Genomic DNA, 7,978 nt, shown 5'->3' on the forward strand with positions numbered 1-7,978 from the left:
CCAGGTTTAGTTTTGAGATGGGTGAACCAAAGCTATACTCAGCATTCAAAACAGTGATAGAGCTTGATTTTATATAACACTTATGTTCTCATTTTAGTTTTCTTTTCCTTTCCTAAAATTCCATTCATAATAAACACAACATTTTAAAATAATGAAAAACAGTAGAGTTGCTAAAAGGCACTGGAAACAATAAAAAGAGCTAAAGATGCAAAATGAAGTCAAACAAGCATCATATTCACATAATCATAGCAGCATGATCTAGCTGTCAGTATGAGCAGCCAATAAACAAATGAGTCATACAAACACAGGTGTCAAGTTTTTGGCAATAATAAATAATTTAATCAATAATTTTATTGGCTCATTTGCTTGAAGCTTTGCTGGAAATTTTCTTTCTATCTCCAAATATTTTAAGCTCAACTTCTTCATGGTCACTATGGTGGCCAAGATGGCCACCAATTGTCACTTCACACATGAGACCCTCCCTGTTCACAGGCAACAGATCTAGAAGGGCACCTTTCCTAGCCAGTTCCTTTACTACCTGTGCCAAGAAGTTATCACTAAGGTGTTTTAGAAATCTTCTGGAACTGTTTGTATCAGCTATGCTGTATTTCCAGCTAATGCTAATAACCTCTACCTTGTAGCATCTTAACATTTTGTTTAACGATATTTTAAAAATGCATTTGTGTTGATTTGACTGACACATTTTTTGTAAAAAAAAAAAAAAAAAAAAAGAAACAGGAAAATGACATTGTCTCTCAATAGTAAATAATGATCACATTCAATTTAGCCACTACAAATGGCTAATTTGGAATCATACCATTTTTTCAGCCCAGCTAAATTCATATCCTCAAGGGAATAATTGCATTTCCCTTAAACCCAAGGAATTTTCCTTAAACCCTCAGGAAGTGAATTAAGAAAGATACTAATATAGCCTTTTTGCCAGCAAACCTCACAGACGTGCAAAAAACATATCAGATTAAGTGTGAGCCCAAGCATTAGGTACCATTGGAAGTAGTGAGATTACTGTCTCCTGAATATTACAAGAGGGAAGGATATTTTAAGACCACGTTAACAAGCAGTATCTCAAGCAAAAAGAAAATTTTCATTAATTTTGCTACAAGTATTTATAGTTATTTATTACTTTAAAATTGACTGCTTAATTCTTATTTGGTTGGAGAAGACACACTTTTAGAACCTTTCCATAAGAAGTAGACTTTTTTTTTTTTTTTTTTTGCATAGTGGTGCAAAATATGCTGTTTCACTCACAAAATGAAACAAACCTCTGTCAAACTCCCACATTCTGACTACTGAATAATTGAATTATAACAAAGGAAATGAGCTGAATGTAGAAGAGCAAAACAGTTCTTAACTGTTTAGATCCATTTTTATTGTTTACCATGTTCACTGAAAAATGTTTTATTGGAAAAAAAAATCAGGAACACAATTTGCTCACAGAAATATAATGAGTAACCTAGGCAAAATCAATCTCATCTCTCACCTTTCACACTTTCTTCTTCTTCACTACAACAACAAAAAGGTAAATTTATGAAAGGCCACACTGTAGAAAACAGTGACAACCATGCAGTTTCTCAGTATTCCTGGATCTGCTACAATATTAATTTGCACATTGATCTGTGTGTGCAAATAATGTCCCTTGATATGCCATGTAGTTAACGAGATTTTGTTATTTGCTTTTTACTTTAGATCCAATTTTTTGAATATCTCTCTGTACCTCATTAAAAAGATTTTTAACAGAACAAGAATGTACGTCTGGACTCAATGAAAAATCATCATAGGCTATCGTACTGTCATCTTAGGCACACCAGCATGGCTCAAGATTTAAAAAGAAAAAATGTAAGGATATAATGATAAGAAAAGAGATATATCTTTAAAATAAAATAAAATAAAATAAAATAAAATAAAATAAAATAAAATAAAATAAAATAAAATAAAATAAAATATACCAAGGTAGTGGTCAAAAAAGAATGGCTCAAACAAGACATTCCAAATATACCTGAGCTCTGATTGCGTGAAGTCTGGGACCAATGCTGAAATCTGAAATCTTAAAATGTGCTACTTTACAGTGGCCACCTCTATGTAAATCTACTTTATTGTGTTTACATGGCAAAAGCTTGGTAGCAGGGGATGGCCTTTGTGAGCAGAGCCCAGCAGCTGTCCCATGTGAGATCAGAGCCAACTCCAGCCATCTCCAAAAGGGACCTGCTGCTGGCCAGAGCCAAGCCAGTAAGCAATGCTGGTTGGCCTCTAGGAGAGCATAGTACTCCATAGAGCATAGAAAGGAAAAACAAACAAACAAACACAACAACAAACACCACACCTTGTACAACAGCAGCTGGGAGACAGAAGTGCGAAGCAGCCCTGCAGCCCCCAAGGTCACTGCAGCAGGAGGGCAGGAGGTGCTCCAGGCAGGCAGCAGCAGTTCCCGTGTGGCCTGTGGAGAGGCCCCTGGTGGAGCAGGCTGTCCCCCTGCAGTCCATGGGAGCCCATGGAGCCTATGTCCCCCATGCAGCCCATGGGTCCAGCAGATCTCCATGCTGCAGCCCATGGAGGAGCCCCTGGTGGATGTGGCCTGGAGGAGGCTGTGGCCCATGGAGGAGGGGGGAACGAGAGAGAGGTTGTGGTGATGTTCAGCTGACCAGCAGGGCAAAACCACCACAATGCGCAACTAGGAAGCTGCATTCTCATAGTAAAATAAAAGTCTCTCTCTCTTCCACCCTCCCCCCCCCCCCCCCCCCCATTTTACAGTATTTTTTAAGATATGTAAGTAATAAAATAAAATCTGAAAATGACCTTTGTGTGCATCATTATAATGATATATTTCTCACGTTCTCATCTTTCTGTTGCAGCTGCAATACATAGCATGTTAAAGCTTTGCAATTATGTTCTTTCCTCTCTTTCCTCTAAGTAAAAAGTTTTGAATATCTTTATTGTTCTCATTACATATACATTACAAATACATTGCAAAAAGTCTATGTCTGGTGTAAAACCCACATGTGACTTGGATCAAACATACTTCAAATATGGTTGGTTCTTTACTTTCTTTTTGAGCAATAACTAAACAGTGAATTTCACTAAACTTCCAAATGTTACTTTTATAGGAATTAAACATAGCATTAGTTGGTCTTGCTCCATTACTAAGAGAAAAATATAAGAATAATATTTTCCGTCAGTGATGACAAAGGAATTATTCAATCTAGCTGAAGGCCTAGGGCTATTTTATCATGCTAACTGGTTACTCTGTGAAGTTATTTATGCTGGAAAACAGTAACAATTAAATTACTTGATTAAATTTAAAATAGAGAAAATTTAGAAGGGAGATTAAAACAGGTTAAGGTCCTAAAACTAGGATTTTCAGATGGTAAAGAAATGACTCTCAGGATAACTCTTGAATAAGGGATGGCTCATTATCACCATCCCTTGCCTCAGTGAAGAGCTACTAGCACAAGATGATTAGGACAGATTCTTTAACAACCCGTTGATACAAAGCTGCTAATTTATATGGTTATATAATATACAATTTCAATGTATTACAAAGTTATATCCTTAGGTGTACACATTGCTTCCTGAGAAAAGGAGAATATATTCCTCCGGAAGGTTAATATTTTGCTGAAAGTTTAGTTGAAGTAAATGAGAGCAAGTTATATGCTAGAAGAGCTGCACATCCAAAGAAGGCAGGAGAAGAATATAAAAAATGTTTACTGTGCAAGTTAATGAATCATTATAATTCCTGATATTTTATTTTATTATTATTTTTTGGGGGACAGGGGTGTTATAAATGAAGTCTCATCTCAATCTGAATTGTGTAATATTTATAAAAAGGAATATTTATAAAAGGTATAAAAGGCAAGTAAACAGCACTGGGTATGCGGGGAGTCTACGCTCCACCAACATGCACACACGAACGTCAAACATTCTAAATATACAGAACATGGCTTTTACATACTAAACCCGAGTATGCCTATACATATGTAAAATCAGGAAAGGTAATAAACAATCCCTTAAGTTCCATGACTTAACAGTCTCCATTCTCCATTCCTTTTCTTGACTACAAACAAGTCTCCATTTTCCATCCCTTTTGAACAATATGTCTTGCTTTAAGTTGTCAAGCAACTCGGCCTTCAGGCCTTATGTATCCAGTTCTTCCTGAATCGAAGAAAAGCATATCCATCTCCTTTTCAAGGCCAATAAGGCCTGGGTCAAAAGGCATGTCCAGGTCACCAAGGGGTGTAACAGCAAAAGCCTTCGATGGCTGTAGCAGCAGAGGGACTGATGGCGTAGCAGTCAGATCAGTAAAGGAGCCTGCAGCTCCCTCACTTTCTGGCAAACCACACATTTCTGATTGTGGTCCCACATGGCTCTTTAAGGCCTCAGAGAACATAAGAGAAAAATGAATAAAAGATGTGGACACCAAAAATGGAATCAGAGTAATCGGAGTATAGAAGTTTTCCTAATGTCCATTAAAACATTGGTTTCTTTTAATTGCAGTCCAGCTGCCTAAGACATAGAAAAGGGCTGAGTCTGCTACCATCTGGGTTATCAGCTGCCTACACTCTGTGAGAGAAATATATATGTGAATATATATTTATTTATCATATATTTCACTATTCTGTTTGTTGTGTCTACTGTCCATGACCAAATTTTTGCAAGTGGGATTCTGGTGCACATTTCCTCCACTGGAAGACTTTTTCAAAATTTCCGGAAGTCACAGGATTCTTCCTGCCTAAATGGACATACCTTTATGAGAGTAGGTTACGTGGGCATGCAAATGTTAAAGGTGTTCCAAGCTGTAACTGAGAAGTTTCAAGTAAATTGCATAGCCATAAATAAGTTGTTTTAATGGTTAACAGTAAAATAAATTTTAATAGCCTGAATTTGCAGAACCTTTAGCTTCCAGCATTTTATTTCTTTTATTTTGCTTTTGACTGAAACATTAAAAGGCCCTCTAGTATCATATATTTTTCTATTGCTACAGGCAGTTTTAGACTATGATCAAGCACTGTTGAATTTTGAAGGAGTTGAAGCAGTTCAGCCCTTGAAGTCTCTCTACACGAAGAGACGCCATCGGTCCCTCTGCTGCTACAGCCATCGAAGGCTTTTGCTGTTACACCCCTTGGTGACCTGGACATGCCTTTTGACCCAGGCCTTATTGGCCTTGAAAAGGAGATGGATATGCTTTTCTTCGATTCGGGAAGAACTGGATACATAAGGCCTGAAGGCCGAGTTGCTTGACAACTTAAAGCAAGACATATTGTTCAAAAGGGATGGAAAATGGAGACTTGTTTGTAGTCAAGAAAAGGAATGGAGAATGGAGACTGTTAAGTCATGGAACTTAAGGGATTGTTTATTACCTTTCCTGATTTTACATATGTATAGGCATACTCGGGTTTAGTATGCAAAAGCCATGTTCTATATATTTAGAATGTTTGATGTTAGTGTGTGCATGTTGGTGGAGCGTAGACTCCCCGCATACCCAGTGCTGTTTACTTGCCTTTTATAAATATTGCTTTTTACTTGCTTTTTATAAATATTACACAATTCAGATTGAGATGAGACTTCATTTATAACATGATTATATTCATATCATAGCCACATAGATTGTCACTTCCCATATCTAGCTAATATTTGCTTCCTATATTATTCTATAAAATCCACTTGCAGAAAGCCTGTTTAGTGCATGGCAGAGAAACTTCTCAAATCTAATATGTATAGCCAAATATATAGCATTACTTCTCTCCATCATTATTGTACTGAGAATGTTTTTTTCTTCCTGGAGTTATGTTCTTAAAAATTGAATATTTAACCTAATTTCACAAGTGAAACATTTTTCATAATTAACCACAATCATCAATATTTGCTGTTCTAATGTTTGATCTTAAGATAAAATATATTCCTCAATGATAAGAGTAAAGATATTTGCAGAAAAGAAATAAATAACTTCAGTTTTCTTCCAAAACGTTTATTGGACTCATACCTCAACACCTTCAAATAACACCTTCTAATAGGGTTCTATTAGAAGTAAATACAGGATCACACTTGGGAGAAAAAAAAGGCAGCAAACAAAAAATAATTCATCTCTACTTAAGTTATATTTTGGAACTTATCTAAGTTATTCTGTTCAAATTATACAGAAATAACAGCTAAGTATTTTGCACAAATCTAATACCTATAACAAGTGTTCTAAACAAATTGTAAGTGCTTTGAAAATAATAAAACATTTTATAAAATATTTTACTTGCCTACTTTAAAAAGCTATTTTTATTCTACAATATGCTCTAGGAATTTAACAATTATACACGTGGAGTTGTAATCAATATTTCAGTGTCTCATTTAGCAGCTCTTTAAAATACTTTTAGTGCTTTTCATTCATCTTTAACCCAAATCTATCTGCTATATTAATTAATATTAATTACATCCTAAAAACAAAACAAACTTGTATTTATTGAATTCCTTAGTACTATTAGAACATTGGCTTTTGTCTCACTTAGCAGGCTAGCCTATTCCATTCAGTTAACAGTGCTGCTGTTGAAGCAACAGCCCGTGAAAGGTGGCTGAATGTAATTGAATGAGGTGGTGTGCTCCTCCTGACCTCCTCAGCTAAAAGCCCATTATGAAAAGTGCAAGGGCTAAACAGCTCTGACACCTGAGTATCAACTTAAATAGTTCCAAAGGAAAACAGCTTTACACACATTTAAGTTTCGTACCAATGGATGGTTTCAGTTCTTAAGTGAAACCAGAGTGGAGGCAGGGGATGAAGACAGCATCTTGATCAAATGAGCACAGAGGTGTAGGAAATGTATTAAGCACACTACAGGAATTTCACTGCTGAAGTTGTGCTCTTTACAAAGCAGTTTTGCAATTAGATTACAAACTGACTTAGCCAGAACCTAAAGTTTTGTACCATGTGTTTCCTCCAGATTTATAAAAGGTTTATGTTTAAAAAAAATGGGACAGTGTATACTTAGCTTTTCCTTAACATCTGGAAAAACTTTAAAATGTTGATGGTGGAGAAACCAGATAGGAGAAAATTCAACATTGTATGAGATTTTCTTCATTTATCCCATCAGAAAGAGGGGAAAAAAAAATCATGATTAAAAAGTAACTGTCCAAAGTTGTAGAATGCCTAACTACAGAATCAGTCAAAAATGTTTCACAAAGTAGTTACCTTTTGAAGTTGAAGAAAATGAGGAGCTTACTTTTGTTGTTATTGTTTAAACCACTCCTGTGAACTACTGTGACTTTGCATCGTTACAATATTATCAAATGAGAAAGATGATAAAACATCTGGCAAACCCTGTTAATATTCAGATAGATAAGTTCAAATTCTGTTAGTACCCAGAGACAGAAAAGTTAGTCATACATTTCTGTAGATTTGTCATGATTCCGACATTTCCTGCTGTTCAGGCTTTTTGTATTCTTACTCAGAGATCTTTCATTTTTCCTGGGAACTGAATGGGAAAACTAATCTCGTTTGTTTCAGAACTCTTATAAATGAAGTCTCAACTCAATCTGAATTTAATAATGTTTATAAAAGTAATATTTATAAAAGGCAAGTAAATAGTGCTGCGTGTGCGGGTAGTCTACACTCTACCAACATGCGCACATGAACATCAAGCATTCTAAATATACAGAAAATTGCTTTTACATACTAAACCTGAGTATGCCTATACATATGCACAATCAGGAAAGGTAACAAACAATCCTTTAAGTCTATTACTATCAATGTCCATGACTGGGGGAGCATAGTTGGCCTGGTTGAAGTGCTCCCATATCTTCTATGACTTATAACAGTCTCCATTTTCCATTGCTTTTCTTGATTACAAACACCAGAGAGTTCCAGGGCTAGCCGTGGGAACAATATGTCTCACTTTAAGTTGTTAAGCAACTCAGCCTTCAGGCCTTAGGTATCTTAGTCCTCCCAGATCAAAGGGAAACAGATCCGGCTCCTTTTTAGGGCCAA

Source organism: Anas acuta, chromosome 1 (genome assembly GCF_963932015.1).
Source record: "Anas acuta chromosome 1, bAnaAcu1.1, whole genome shotgun sequence".
Classification (NCBI taxonomy): Eukaryota; Metazoa; Chordata; class Aves; order Anseriformes; family Anatidae; genus Anas; species Anas acuta.